Source organism: Triturus cristatus, chromosome 7, assembly GCF_964204655.1.
Source record: "Triturus cristatus chromosome 7, aTriCri1.1, whole genome shotgun sequence".
In the NCBI taxonomy this organism is placed as follows: domain Eukaryota; kingdom Metazoa; phylum Chordata; class Amphibia; order Caudata; family Salamandridae; genus Triturus; species Triturus cristatus.
Genome location: NC_140590.1, coordinates 1657730394 through 1657746981, shown reverse-complemented (window position 1 = coordinate 1657746981; position 16588 = coordinate 1657730394).

The following is a 16588-nucleotide window of genomic DNA, read 5'->3' as shown; positions in this document are numbered from 1 at the left end:
TACAAAGGCGACAGGCCTTTGAAGATTCCCTCTCCAGGCACTGGCCCATCGTGGGGAAGGAGGTATGACACTTCTGCCCAGGATGTGCATTGTTTCTGGTCCCAAAGAGCATAGGCTCCTTGCCCAGGGGTCCAGAAACACGTCTGGTGGTGGCTGGCTGCCTGCAGCCAGTCAGAGACCACACCACACCAGGATTGGTAGGATTTGAGGGTGCACCTCTGAGGTGCCCTCTGAGCACATGATATAATAAATCGCACACTGGCATCAGTGTGGATTTATTGCAAGGAGTAGCTTGGTACCAAACAATCCTGGGTTCAGTGAAGCCATCATGGTTCTGTGGGACTCAAGCTGTTGAGTTCCCCGCCCATGTACTCCATATGGCTTCCCTGACACTTACAATATTGTTGGGGCATATCTGCTCATGCAAATATGCCCTCACCTGTGTTATAGTGCTCCCTGCTTCAGGGTTGTTTGGCCTGCTAGAGGGGGGACTTACCTATGCCTTCAGGCAGTGTTAGATGGCATGGCACCCAGGCATGGTGCTATGTTGACTTGGCTGTTTTCTCCCACTCAGGGGCATGCAAGCTGCAAGGGCGGTGACATGGTCCCAGCAAAGGAGGTCCCAAGGGACCCTCTTCAGCTCCCAGGCCCTAGGTATCCAGGGTACCATTTACTAGGGACTTACAGGAGGTTAAAGAAAGGCAACTGTTTCTCACCAGTTGGGAAGGAAATGTCCCCTGCATAGTAACCAGGCATTTTCCCTGCCTTGAGTGACGACATGTGAAACTTGGATCCTGACTTTTCTTTGAGTGCTAACACACTAATCTGGAGTGACTGCTGCTGCCTAGGTCTGTCCATGATGATAATGAGGTCCAGAATTTGTTCTATGACATGGAGGGAGGACCAGGTGTACTCTGTAGCTCGACATGAGATTAATGTCCAAGTCCTGGGCTGTTGACGTAAAGCGTGGTGGCAGTGTACAGATTTTGGATTATAGTACTGAACAATCCTTTTTCTCTCATTCAGACAGAGTGGTGGCGGCTACAGGCCCCACATATGTAAAGTTCTGCTTATATGTGGAACCTAGAGCTTTCCACTAACCTTCCGTGTGCATGAGGGGCGCTAGAGAGCCCGGAGCAAGATCGCCGCACTTTAGTGCTGGTCAAGTCATCCATCCGACAATTATCCTGCATTTACGGCGCCATCCATGGCTGAATCGCGCATATTCTGACTCCTTACCCTAAGAGGAATGCTCTGGAGCCGCTGATACTGCCACTCTGTGCCCATAAACGCCGCCAGTAACGCAACCTTTCTCCGTACAAAATGGTGGCGCTGAAAGGGTCTCGGCGCTGAGATCGGCCTGTACGAGTCATCCGGTTGCTGTGCTGCTGCCTGTGTTCTCGGGGAGCATATGGCATTGCAGACCCGCTGCGACCTCCATGCTACCATCGGAGCACTACGATAGGACTGGGCTACCGCGATCGCTCCTCATCGCGGACTCACATCGGTAAGGACGCACCGCCATCTTCCTGATAGCGTCAGAGGGCTGCGGTGAGGTTGATGCGTCGCGGACCCTGACCTCTACCCGCCACAGCTGCTTGTGGACAAAGTTGCCCTGAGACGAAACGGGGCAGAATAGGACGCACCCGCACCTTCATCGCGACGCTGTCATTACCGCTGCCACTTTGGTGTGCCCCGTGCAGCTTGCGGTCCTCCAACCTCAGCGGTCGTCACCTCCGCGGACCAGCACTGCAGCTGCTGAATGCGAGGCTCGATTGGAGGTACCCCCACCGCTATTGTTGACACCTGGCACCGTGAATTTGCTCTGGCGGTATCGTGTCCGTCTATCTACCCTCTTCACCTTCTACGCTTGCATCGCGCCTCTGCACAAAATCGTGCTGCCCTGAACACTATATATCGCCGACTTGGGAGCACATTATCGCGCCATACTGTAAGCAGCTGTGTGAGGCAGACGCAGTGTGAAAGGCGCAGTATTTACAGATTGCCTGTTGTTTCCGGTCTGTGGGCACACTGCCCCAAGGAAAGCTCCGGTTTGCACGTGAGGCCCGTGACTGTGGAGGATACTCCACTGAACAAAGCCCCCCTAGCGGGGGATGTGGGACACTTTCAAGCGGCAACAGCGCTGACCTGACACTGCAAAGGCTAAAAAGTGTATAGATCACCACACTCCCTCCGCTAGGCCCAGCATACTTGGCTGCCTGCAGTTGGGTCTTCAACCCACGACGGTGTGGAGCAAGGCGCTGTTGAGGTGAGGGACATTAGTCAATACTCCCTACATTTGGTGCAGCCCCACGAGGTGTGACACATTTATCCTCTGCTTCCATCACATGTCTCTTGCAAAATAGCCTTACGCGTCCCCACACACTTTAACGCTGCCGTGCACAACTATCCAGGACCGGGCCAGAAACATGGGTAGGATGGATAAACAACAAACCAAACTACACTTTGAAGCAAAAAAGCTTGCGAAGTCCCAAACCCCAAATGCCTCGGACACTGAACCTGATCTTGAAGCGGGCACGAGTAACAAACTAGAGCGTCTGATGTTAAGCATGCAACAGAGTCTGCAAACTATTGATGCAAAGATCGATCACCTTAACCTGTGCATGGACAATATCGCGGCGAAAATAGACAAGCATGGCACACAGATAGCGGAAGCCGAGCAGCGTATTTCCACGATGGAGGACAGCATGGAGGTTGTTAGTACATCCTGCGCCAGCATGGAAAAGCTTTTGGAGGTGATCCATGCGAAAAACGAAGACATTGAAGCCGGCTCCCGCAGGAACAATTTACAAGTTACGGGTATACCAGAGTCCACCAACACGGGGCCCATGGAATCATACATTGAGACTCTACTCAAAGACATGCTGGAAGCGGAACATTTCTCTAATGTATTAATCGTGGAAAGGGCTCATCGATCCCTGGCGGCCTGACCCATACCAGGAGCACCACCACGTCCCATTATAGCTAGACTCTTGAACTATCGTGATCGGAATACAGCGTTACGTCTAGCTAGAGAAAAAGGGAGCTTAAACTACCAAGTATGAAAGTGGAGCTTTTTCCTGACTTCGCAGTGACTGTACAACAAGCACGTCGAGAGTTTCAAGCTGTCAAGAAAAGACTACAATCATTACACATCCAATACGCAATGTTATACCCAGCGCGACTGAGAATTCAACATGCTGGGAAAGCCCACATCTTCTCAACACCTAAAGATGCCCTGCAATTCGTACGACGGATTGAGCTGCAGGAGTCGATGTGAGAGACAGCATCAGATTCCGATACTGAGGCCTGACCACGTGAGACTCAAACTGTTTGATATGATAGGATAGAGCTCTGCCCACAGGCTGTAGTTATGTCTGCTGAACTTTCGTGTTATATTAGTTGTATTATACAGTTGCTGGCCACTATCCTATAATAACTGCAATTCCACATATACAGTGATTGTTCCTTGCATAGTGCGTGATGTTCAAAGCTACTGGTAATTTTTGATGCTCTCTATATAATGCTGGGGTATGTGTGGTGCTATACGCTGGCACCCACTATATGTCATTGTGCCTATGGTTGGAATGCCTGTTAATTCCTATCTCGACCCACCCTGTAACAATGGGGGGCTAACGGCTACTAACGACCTTCAGAAAGGGGATATCCCACAAAGTTTCTAATTGTGTTACAGCACCTTTAAGTGCCTTCATTGTTTTTGTTTCTATCTCGTTTTTGATTCAGTCAAGCAAGTGCTCAGTTGTTGTTTTGTCATGTGGGTGGGGAATCTCAGCATAGTTCTGATGCTGGAGTGGGTGGGAGGGGATGTTGGGGAGTTATACACCATTGAAGTTGCAAGGGGCCCACTACACTGGCAGATTTCGGCTTACACAACACCAAATTATGGGAAACTGTACACCCTTTTTATTCAACATTATTAGCTATGACAGGATCTAAAGCTCCAATGATCTCGTGGTTAACTTGGAATGTTAGAGGGCTTAATAACCCCAAGAAGCTGAGGCAAGTGCTTTCCTACCTGGATCGTCACCATATCCAGATAGCCCTGTTACAGGAGACTCACCTTACCAAGTGAGCGGTCTCAACAATAGCCACTAGGTGGGCGGGAATACGATTGGCTGCCTCATATTCCTCTTATGTATGGGGCGTTATGATACTCATTAAAAGGGGTGTCCCCTTAGAACCATTACATGTGGAGGAGGTTGAGGGGGTAGGTACATAATAGTGCAAGGTACACTACATGGTACGAGGATGGTTACTGTGAACATATATGGGCCCAACATTGATGACCCTACCTTCTATGACATGTTATGGGGAAAGCTCTACAAATTGCCCCCCTCAATTATTATATGTGGGGGTAACTTTAATGTCGTGTTGGATCCCACAATAGATAGATTATCCACAGCTGATCCCAATTCAAAAAAAGCGGCCACAACGGTACACAACGGTCTACTAAACCTGGGACTCATGGATATCTGGCAGCTGCGACACCCGAGCTCATGCGGCGTCAAACCTGGTCCTGCATAGACTATTGGTTAGTTACGCACAATGTCAATGCATGGACTGTACAGATAAAGCACCTACCTAGGACCCTGTCAGATCACTCCCGGGTATTTCTCAGCAAAACATTGCCATCTCACACTTCCTACCAATTTCAATGGCGCCTACAATCTTCCTCCCTCCTAGACAAGGTCTTTTGCAAGGAATTTGTGAAGCTATTTCCGACTTTTTTTCGCACAACACTGGATCGGTACAAACTATGGGGACGCTCTGGGAGGCCTTTAATGTGACCATCCGGGGTGCATGTATAAGCCTACAGGCGGATGTTCTGGAATCCCTGCGTGGCACTATGAGTACATTAGAACGTGAATTGTTCGACCTTGAGCGCAAATATAGCACAACGGCGGACACAGCTACGCTGGCAATTATTAAAACGAAAATCACAGAATATAATGATGTGGCTGACCAAGAAATACGACACATGTCAAAAAGAACCAAAGCTAGGTACTATGGCGAAGGGGGTAGGCCGGGTAGAGCACTGGCTAGCCGAAGAACAGACCCCCGGGGCAAGAATTGTATGGTTAAAGCAATCGTAGCGGATGACGCCACACATTATGACACACCCTATATACTCAAAACCTTTGCGAACTACTACGCCACAATGTATGCTCATCGACAAACGGTAGATGAGGCAGAAATAGTACAATACCTTGACGACATAGCTCTGGTATGGCTCTCACGCGGACAGCAAGAGATTTTGATGCATCCCATAACACTAGAAGAAATATGTGAGGCCATCACCGCATTGCCCAACGGGAAGTGGGCTGGTACCGATGGGCTACCAGCAGAATTTTATAAAGAATATATACATACTGGCCCCCTGTCTTCTCGAATTATATATGGAAGCGTATGAAACTCAGAGTCTGCCCCCCACCTTTGCGCGAGGCACTTGTGGTCACCCTGTTAAAGCCAGAGAAATCGCCGGACAGGTGTGATTCTTATCGACCCCTGTCTTTGATAAATACAGACGTAAAAATCCTAGCTAAAGTATTAGCTAATAGGCTGAAGCAACTTCTTCCAATGATGGTGCTCCCCGATCAGTCGGGGTTTCTTCCAACTCGATCCACGTCCCATAATTTACGTACGCTCTTTGCAGTGCTACACGTACTTGTACCCACCCTACCGGCAGTAGCGGTACTCCTCGACGCCGCAAAGGCCTTTGACTCGATATCCTGGACATATATGTTTGCGATTCTGCAACGCATGGGTGTGCCATTCGTTTTCACCAACTGGATTAAATTGCTCTATACAAATCCCAAGGCGCGAGTAGGAGTCAATGGCCAACTGTCGGAGGTATTTCGAATACAGCGGGGCACGCGGCAAGGGTGTCCGCTATCGCTCTTGCTATTTGCATTGATCCTGGAACCATTAGCGTGTATTCTAGGACAGCGTTATGCACAAGCAGCGCTGCATTTTCAACAGCGCCCTCTTGCAGTCTCCATGTATGCCGACAACATGGTGCTGTATGTGCGCGATCCCACTATGCACTTAGCACAACTCATTAGAGAATATATCCGCTTTGAATGGTTCTCGGAGCTTGGAATCAACTGGTCTAAATCAGTCATATTGCCTCTCACGGACAGCACACCACAAGTTGACCTGGATTATCCATTAGCATGGTGCGCAGACTCCGTAAAATATTTGGGAATATGGCTCCATAGAGACTCACAGGTTGTCGTACAATCCAACTATGGCACAGCCATTACACGCCTCGAAGAACAAGTGTATCGCTGGATTAAGTTACCATTGTCGTCCGCTGATCGGATAGCGTTAATGAAGATGGTGATACTTCCGCGTTTTCTGTATTTATTCATGAACATTCCTGTACATTTAACACAACACTTTTTTGATACGCTCCGCTCCCTATTAGTCACACTGGCATGGGGTGGTAAGAAGCCACGACTCAAATGGGAAACACCAACGCTTCCTTATGACCAGGGAGGTTTTACAGCACCCGATTTTCATTTATACTACCTTTGCGCACAAGCGCACTATGCCTACTAGTGGCAGCAAGACCCAGCCTATATTCCCCATGTAGCGGTGGAAGCAGGCGCCGTACATCCGATGCCGCTTAAAGCCATGATAGTTATTAAACACATGGTTTTTGATAAAGGGGAGATTGACAGTGCAAACTACGGCTAAAGCATGGCATGAGCTAGGGAAACGTGCACAGAAACTGCCACTTTATGCACCACGTATGCCGTTACTACACCACACAGAACTCTCAGTTACCGGAGCGCTGAAAACCCTTAAAGACATGGCTATGACCACCATGGAAGAAGTGTTTCCTGGGGGTCAATTTGTGGAATCAGCGACTATACTCGCTGGGGAAGCTAACACTATAATGCAGACGTTTGTTTACACTAGACTGCGCTCTGCCATGCGTGCGCTATACCCACAATTTCCTGCAGAACCACCAACACTAGAGGCGCTACAACTTTTATACACTGCCACATCCCGTGCCAAGCTGGTCACAAGACTGTATCATGCCTCGCAGAGAGATGAGCCCACTATGGGAATGGCTGCACTGACCAAATGGAATGCCATTCTACCAAGCCCAATCTCAGAAGAGGAATGGTATGGCAGTTGCCAATTGACAAGGCAATTAACAGCGAATGGCAATCTGACACTGGTGCATTTTAAATATTTACACCAACTATACTATACTCCGGCCCAACTATATAAATATGGGTTACGGGAGAACGCCAATTGTAAGAGATGTGGTGCATCTGATTCTGACTTTCATCACTTAGCATGGTACTGCCCAAAAGTGAATCTGTATTGGGGGTCAGTCACACATACTTTGCAATTGATAATAGGGACACCCATAACATGCACTCCCCAACTATGTCTACTGGGTGCAGTTGCTAACATTAAAGCATCTCACAGAAAGTTCGTAGCCATAGCACTGTTGATGGCTAAACGCAGAGTTTCCATAGGTTGGGGGGTAGACCTGCACCCACAACTAAACTATGGTTACAAGACCTGACCTATTGTCGGGATCAGTTCACATGCTATGCTGAAGAATTGCCTACATCCTCGAAACCTTGCGATATCTAGGGTCCGCTTACTACATATCTATTGACTGTAACTGATATTTAATGTCCCAACATCCCACAGTAATGCTTTGCTTTTATACTTTCATTGTACACACTTGGCTTACTGTCATACCTGTACCTATCTGTAAAATCGAGCTCTATAATTGTTGCGAGATGCCAAATGACTTGTATATATCTTGTCTATGCCCTGCCAATTGCTAATGTTTACATGATTGTAAATGTTTTTTTCTGAAAATGCATAAATAAACAACAAAAAAAAACTTCTGTGTGCATGTCAAGTACTTGTGTGTGAAGTATGGAGAGTAACAGACCTTTGGTTGCTGTGAATGTATGGTTGCTAAAGACCAGTAGGATCTATTTTTGACTTTCTCTACTTTTATATGACAAAAGACTATAATTGGGGGTCAGCTTCCTCGGACAGTGTAAATGTACTGCCGGCATTCATAAATCTGAACGGAGGGGCCCTAAATTTTAAAGTGTGGGAAGACTGACAGGGTTGCTTTTTTATCAGAGGATTGCCGATTAGTTCCTCTTGAGCACTGCAATGTGGTTAATGGTAGGTGACTGAGGGTCACATTCTGTAGTTAGACCGAGGGAATTTTCTAGACAGGCCTCATTCCTTATTTCTCTCACTGAGTGTTGCTTTAGGAGGGCTGACGACAGCCAGGTGCAAAAGATTCCCACTTCAATGTGCTCATCTTTTGGGCTTTCCTGTTTGGAGCCAACATTGTCACTACCTGCTGTGACAGCTATCACCTTCAACAAAGACTGTGTCTGACGTGCAGGCAGAAATTACAATTGAAAAGAACCACCCTAAACTGTGCATTAGACACTAGTTTGGAAGACAGCACAAGAAGAAATTAATGCTTAAATACACATATTTTCTAAAGAAATCCAAGAAAAGTGAGAAAGTTTAAAAGAGACACTATAGAAACTTGACGATTTCATATATGTATGAATCAAGATCTCATGGATTATTTTTGCATTACAAAATGAATGAGGGGGAGCTTATAGACTAAAGGAGATACCGTGTTTTTGATGTTTACTGTGGACTGAAGATTTGCATTAAATTAAATATGCATCATCATTAATTGAAAGTTGTGTAATAAATAAACGAATGAAATGCATTTGAAAAAGTGCACTGTTACTCTGGAGGGCATCCTAGTGCTGGTGATGGAAGAGCCATCTTTGGTGAAGCAAGAAGCTAGCACATTCAGGTTTTCAATGGTCTGATTTTAGGAACCTGGAGTGTAGGAAGACGACGATCAGAGTAGGCAAGAAGGAATGCGATGGCAAAGTCTACTACTGAGATAACTGGGGACAAGTTGATGGTAGGCTTTGTACATAAGGCACAGTGCTTTGAAAAGGACCAATTTCCAAGGTGGAGACAATAATGATCCCTAAGAGACGGGGGATAAATTGACTCTGGGGTATTTTCAGTATCAGCTGGGCATCAGTGTTCTGAATAACCTGGAGCAGTCAAAAATGGTTGTTATATAAATCTAGGTAAGGGGAGTTGGCGTAATCCAATGTTGGTGACTCTTGGTGTTTCAAGACCTGCCTGGACGCTACGCTGTTGAAAGGGGTAGGCTGTGGAATCCTACTGCTGCGGGACTGCGAGGACCACGGTGCACAGCGCCTTACTGATTGAACTCACCTGGATCCTCTTCCCGTTTCTGGCCCTCATTACTCACGCAGCGCCTCTCGGCCCCCGCTCTGCGGGGGCCGCTCGCTGGCCTCATCTGTATAAATCTTCAGCTGGTGCTCACTTTGTGTGTGACTCTTGGTGTTTCAAGACCTGCCTGGACGCTACGCTGTTGAAAGGGGTAGGCTGTGGAATCCTACTGCTGCGGGACTGCGAGGACCACGGTGCACAGCGCCTTACTGATTGAACTCACCTGGCTCCTCTTCCCGTTCACGCCCCCTCCCGCTTCCCGTATCTTACAAGGTCCACGCCTGAGCGCGCTAGCGGTACGCGCGCGGGACGTAGCCCGGGGCGAAGACCGGGCAAAGAGCGGGCCGTTTGTGGGCGTTCGTGGACAGGACGGGCCAGCATCTTTATTCGTGATTTCGTGTGTGTTAGAGAAACATAAGTGAGTTGAGCTAATGTTTCTTTGTTACTAGGTTGTTACCCTGACTCAGTAGCTGCTGTAACACCTTTTTGTCAATACTAATCTAACGTGTTATTAGGCATACCACTTTATACTTATCCCTGTCCGCCTCCGCTACTGTGTGCTCCCTACCTTCAAGGATGACTTCCCTTAGGTCTGGTAGGAAAATCACGCGGGACAGTATAGGGGGTTGTGTCACAGGGACATTGGATAATTTCATCACCAGAGCAGCTCGGGTCCTTGAACAGGAAATAATTTTAACAGAAAAAAGACTGTCTTTTGAACTCTCTGCCAAGAGATCGTCTTTTGGCAATATCATGGCAGCCACTTCTCCCGAATGCAGGTTGCACCAACCTATCCTTGATCGACCAGTCAGCAATGAGTTAAGGTCAGAGGTTCTCCCTGCCCCGAATTCGCTGGAAAACATACCCGCAATTACTAATACTTTTACTTCCAGTGGCTTGCTCCCAAATGTTAGTGATATCCACCTTCAGCCCACCAATGAGCAGATAGGTATCGTTACTACGACACTGGGTAGTAAGCCACAGTCCATCCTTGGGAAGAACAAACGTGGGGGTGTGCATTCCAAGGGCAAACGTGCCAAAGTGTCCAAACTGTTTAAATCTGTCAACCCTTGTAATGCTTCCCACCCACATTTGTCACGTAGCACCCCTGTTGTTGCCGAGAGTCCCGCGCCATCACAATCCCCTGCTACCCCGTCCAATGCCCTTCCCCTGCCTCTTGGCTATATTGAGCCTTTAGAGCAATTACTTAAGTCTTTTTTTCTACCTCTATACAAGAGTTAATCGCCTCTCTTGTTCGTCAGAGAAATTAGAGGGCATGATGCTTACCAACACGGTCCTATTGGAGAAGCACATTGTGACACCACCTATCTCTAAGACCCTACCAACCTCCGACACAGCTATTGAGGCGGGGGTTGTTTCCAACGGCATTATTTCTATGGTCAGCGCACCCCCCGATCCACCAACTCCAAAAGTCCATGCTGTGGATGTTTTTCACCCACCATCAAGTATTGATTCACATCCTGATCCAGTTAGTAATGTTGCTACTAATATGAGTAACCCTATAACTAGACAACCTAACACCGAGGGTGATGGTTCTTTTTTAAAACTTCCATGCATCAATCTCCCCCCGGAGTCGTACCCATATACTGTTATTTTGGTGGGTGTCCCTAGACTTCTGCAGAAGCCTGAGTCCCACAGTGAGCTGAAGAATAAAGTAATCTACTGGTTAAATCGAAATAGGCCATTACCGGCCAGATTCTGTGCTGAGATCTTGACTGTTCGCAGGGTGTGTTGGCTGGGAAATGGGGTTAAGAGAGTGGAGGGTGATTGTGTGATTATTAATTTTCGGGACCCTAGGGTGGTGAGTCATATTTGTTCTCATCCAAACACCTTGGGTGTTACTGGAATAACCGCCATGGATTTGTCATTCTTCTACCCCCTCAATCCAAGTGTTCCACCTAGTGCTATATCATCTGGTTGGGAAAGGGCCAACAGGGGCTTTCGCCGTTTGCCAGGTTTGAATTTTCACCTTCCATTGTCAAACTCCTACGCCCCCCCTGAGCAATTTAGATGGGGTCGATTGACCACTCCCAAATCCCCGTTTGGAGGGTTGTGTGCCCTGGGCCTTTGTTGGCCCTATTCATCATGGACCCGATGGTTGGGTTGGGACCAGGAGAACATACTTGGATTTGGGTGTTTCATTTTCTAGCTATGCTTGCGATTCACGAATTGCCCCCCTTAAAAAATGTAATCCTATACCAGCAGTCCTGGTGTGTTTGGACACCTATTTGCCCCCTACTTCCACCAATGCCAATTCCCTAAGTACCGAGTCGGTATTCGAGGATGGTGTGCCGTTCATTGACAAACTGCCTACCCCACCTATTGATTTTCGTGTTCCTGAGATTGCGAGTATGGCCTCTGATAATACTGCATATTTTCCAGCAGTTTTGAGTCCTATACGTACTCCATTGCCTACAGATTCCTCTAGTTCTCCCGCTCTTACCCTGGCTTCTTGGAATATTGCCGGTCTCCGAAGCAAACTAACTATTGAGGACTGGTCTGCCTGGGTAATTTCCCACGATATCCTTGTTTTCCAGGAAACGTGGGCTGATGATTCTATTTTTTATCCCGGGTACGTGACCTTCCATAAGGGGGCTTCCAGTGGCCTGAGGGGCCGTCCTTCAGGCGGCCTCTGTATTTGGGTTAGGCAAACCTTGAAGTATAGTCTTACCGAAATGGCCATTGATAGCCCTGATTTATTGATCATTTCTTTGCATTGCAACGATGAACCTTTAATCTTGATCATAAATGTTTACAACAGGGGTCTTTCTGGAGGGCATGGCACAAATACTTTCCTACAATTGGACGGGTTTTTGGACACTGTCGACCCTTGTACCAATGTGGTAATAGTGGGCGACTTAAATTGTTGCTTTGAGCCGATGCACCTTGCCTGGGACTCATTAACCTCGGAAGTTGATACTATTCTGAATATCCCCCCCTTGATCTTCCACCCATCAAGCGGTGGACCGAATCTGCAGTCCAGTGGATGAGTCTATGCATGGAACGTGGTTTTAGGGCAGCAAACGGACAAACTCTATCCGATATGAACGGCAAAGAGACTTTTTCCGATGGTCGAGGTCGTAGTAGCAGAATTGATTATGCCCTTATAAAAGTGGAGTTCTGGTCCTCCCTAAGCGATATGGTGGTCTTAGACCGCCCAGAGAGTGACCACAATCCCCTAGTTTTGACCCTTCTGCTCTCCCCACACTACAGAAGTGCACAATCAGAGATAGTGACTGCCAAAGTCTCCCTAACTAATAATCAACGGAGAGTGCGCTGGGAAAAGGTTGCCCTTGACAGTGCAATACTCTCCGAGATCAGCCTCAAAGTTTCTTGTGCATTGGAAGACCTACAGTCCCTTCGGAAATCCGATGTTGTTGTTGGTGAATCTACAAACATACATTTAAATCTATTTTCCGGCCTTAAGTCCCTCTTTTCTAAACCCTGCAAAGTTATGAAACCTTCTATCCCAAAGCCTAGCTCTTGGTATACCAAAGCTTGCCGGGAGTCTTATAGCAAATTGAAAATAGCTATTAAAACTAAGAATGAGGCTATTATTAGATCAGCGAGGATAGTTTATAATAAGGCTAAAGTTCAGGCGAAACTTGATTGGGACAATGATCATTGGAGTGACCTCCTGTCAGCAAGTAAACAAAGGAATTTAACTTTGCTTTGGCACATTCTGAAGTGGGGTAACTCACCTAGCACGCATGTCCCCTCCAATAATGTTCCCCCGGACAACTGGGTGTCACACTATGAATCCCAGTTCTCGGACATTAATCTGGCTGTTATGCCTGCTCTCCCATTAAGTTGGGACTCGACCATCCCCTCGAATCTTAAATTCGAACACAAAGAGGTTAAGATGGCATTATTAAAGGTACCTAGCGGCAAGGCACCAGGTATTGATTGTGTCCCTGCGGATCTATTCAAATCCGATCTTTCTAATTGGGTGCCCTACATTGCATTCTTGGCAAACGCCATAGCTAAGAGGGCCGCTATTCCAGAATCTTGGAAGGGTGCCGAGATCCTGCCCATTTTCAAAAAAGGTGACCGCTCTTGTCCGGGGAATTATCGCCCTATAAGCCTCATTGACTCAGTTCAAAAAATTGTTGCAAGAATGATCCTGGCTAGGATTCAGTCTTGGGTCGAGCAGGATGACATCATCTCGCCCCTACAGGCAGGCTTTAGATCTTGCACCAGTACCATAGACCAGGCATTCAAATTTCAACTGATTGTCTGGAAAACGGTCTACCTTTGTGGTGGTACATTATATGCTGCTTTTGTAGATCTTCGGTCTGCATTTGACCTAGTCAATAGGACTAAACTTTGGGGTGAATTAGCGGTGCTTGGGATGCCTATCGATCTTTTAAATATCATCATCAGGTTGCATGAAAATAACTTTGCACAAGTTCGATGGGGGAATCAAGGCTAGGTTACCGAAAGATTTAAAGTTAGTAGGGGTGTCAGACAAGGGTGCGTCCTTGCACCTACCCTATTTTTATTATTTATAAATAGAGTTGTGCAATATTTTTCTAATACATCTACGGACGCCCCCACGTTGGGTGGTTCTAAAATACCTCTCCTCATGTTTGCCGACGACACCCTACTCTTATCTCAGACTTTGTCAGGGCTGCAGTCGGCTCTGAATGTATTTGCCAACTTCTGCTCTGATTTTGACCTGATAGTTAATGTCTCCAAAACCAAATATATGGTCTTTAATAAAGGGAAACACGTGAAAGGCCAGGTGTCCATGAATAGTGACATACTGGAACGGACAAATGTCATGACATATTTGGGGGTTGTTTTTGAAAACAAATTGAATTGGAGACCCCAAATAGATGTACTTTCCCTCAAATTTGCCAAACTTTCGGGCTGCTTGGCCAAGGAACAAAAGCAATCCCAGACGAAAATGATAGGTCCTCCTATCAAAATTTATAATGCAAGGATTAACTCAGCGATCCTGTATGGCGCCGAACTCTGGGGCTTTGCCGACCTTTCTCCCTTGGTCAAAGCACAATATAAATTCTTTAGAAAGCTAACGGGTCTCCCCAGCTCCACCCCAGTGCTTCCGCTTCTGATGGATCTCGGATGTCATTCTTTTGATGACATTGCTAGGTTCAAACCACTGGCTTTCTGGAGGAGATTATGGACGGTACCGGAATTAGGCCCCTACGCTAAGGCATTTCTGGATGTCCGCTCCATCCTGGGAGCTGGTAACATCACCTGGTGCAAGCACGTTAGATCATTACTGGAAGCTATGGGTCTGGGAATTCTTTGGACTGATCCAGTTAACAACCCCTTTCCCTCAAAAAAACATTTTAAAGATCTCTATTGGTCAATGGTATTTCAAAAGCATATTTCCTCAGTTCCCGCTGAGTCTCTGTCTGGCAGGTTTCTTGAACATAAAACAGTATCTCTTTTAGAAGCCTACTGGGATACCATCACCAGGCCCAGGGATAGGAAACTATATCACCAATTCAGGGTCGGTACCCTACCTACCAAATCATTCACAAAAAAATGGAAGGGTGGGTCTTGTGACTCTTGTAGTTGGTGTTCTGACTGTGTTGACACAGTTGGGCATATATTTTTTGCTTGTCCGGCATATGCTGCCCCTACGGCCAAATGGCTTAAACCAATATGTCGTACTTTGGGAACTAGACAGGGATTTGCTGCTCTTAGTATTCTGAGATTTGATACTGGTGAATGTGTTGTTGTTGCAGTGGCCAAATTTCTAGGCTGGGTTTGGATAATTAGAAATAGGAGGCATCTGACTATTTAAGTGATGTTGTGTATTTGATTCTCCTTCAATGTGTCTCCTTGCCTTTGTTTTTAACCACTCATTTTTGATTGTATTTATATCCTGTTTGTAAAAGTCTTTTATGATGAAAATTTTATCGAAATAAAGACCAAATGAAATGAAATGTAATCCAATGTTTATAATGTGTGAACTTGGACAATAATTTTTATAAACAAACAGGGAGAAAGAGAAGAATTTTCCTGCGCATCCTAAAGAACAGGAAGCAGACAAAGGTTAGGATGTTTATCAGACATTTAAAAGAAAGGTCAGAGTTCAGTATGATACCCAGATTTTGTCAATGGTCCTGGAGCAGGAAGTAGGGAGGAGGCTACAAATGGGGAGGCTACCAAGAGGAAGACAAGGTGGAGGCTAGGCTGTGAAAATGATTAGTTGTCTTCTCAAATGTTGGCATACATGGCGTGTTTCTGGCATCCTTGCACACTCTGTGTTTACAATGAAGTGGTGCATGTGAGGATCCAGCATTTGTTTAGAAGGCAATCGAGGGGAGGGGTAAGAGGTGGAGCACAGTAGGGGACCTACGAAATGCAATTTTAGAAAACAATACTTACCTGTAGAGATGCCTACATGCCAACACTCCCAATTGTGCCATGAGACTATTGGGTTTTACACCAAAGATTTTATTATTTTGACTTTCTCTGGCTTTAATCTTCTTCCTCTACAATTAAGGTTGCTACCTACCTGATTCTATACAGGCATGACTGGTATTTTACTGTTCTGCTGGTAAAAAAATTAGGAAATTCACTTAAAGCCAGTATTTATCGCTTTGTCAGTACATACTTTAAACAGTAAATATAAAAAGAAAACATTTAAAATGTGTTTTACAGCAGCACTAATGCCACATGACTGACCATTAAAGTAAAAAAAAGATAGAGAGGCAGTGGCAGCTCCTCCACTAAAGCTGAGGAGAGTCACCCCACTGCTTTTTGCACAGTAAAAAAAGGAAAAATAAAATGATAATAACTCGAGGTTATTATCATTTTATTTTCCCCTGTTGCGGCGTCTTTGCGGGGCAGGCTGCTCTCAGAGCAAGGGGAGGAGTGGTTTGCACTCCCTATGTGAGAATGAATGTTTGACCGGCCCTCTCGGGCCAAACAGGCATGCGTACTTGGCATGTTCTGCACCCAGGCTACATTACAGCCTGGGTGGAGAACATGCCCACCTCTCCAGCCCCTGGCTGAGCGCCAAAACACGGCGCTCAGACGAAATCACAATGCTGGAGGACGTAGGAGAGGCAGGGAGGTAAGTGATTTTTTTTTTGCATGTCAGAATATTTCGTTTCCTTTAGCCACGTGGAGACAGGGTCAGAAAAGTACAAAATATTCTTCAAGTGTTTTGTTTTCCTCTTTCAGTTAATTGCATATAAAATAATGTAGACACCGTAAGCGAAAAATAAGTGCAAGTTAAGCTAATCAGATAGAAATACATTCTTTTACGTTA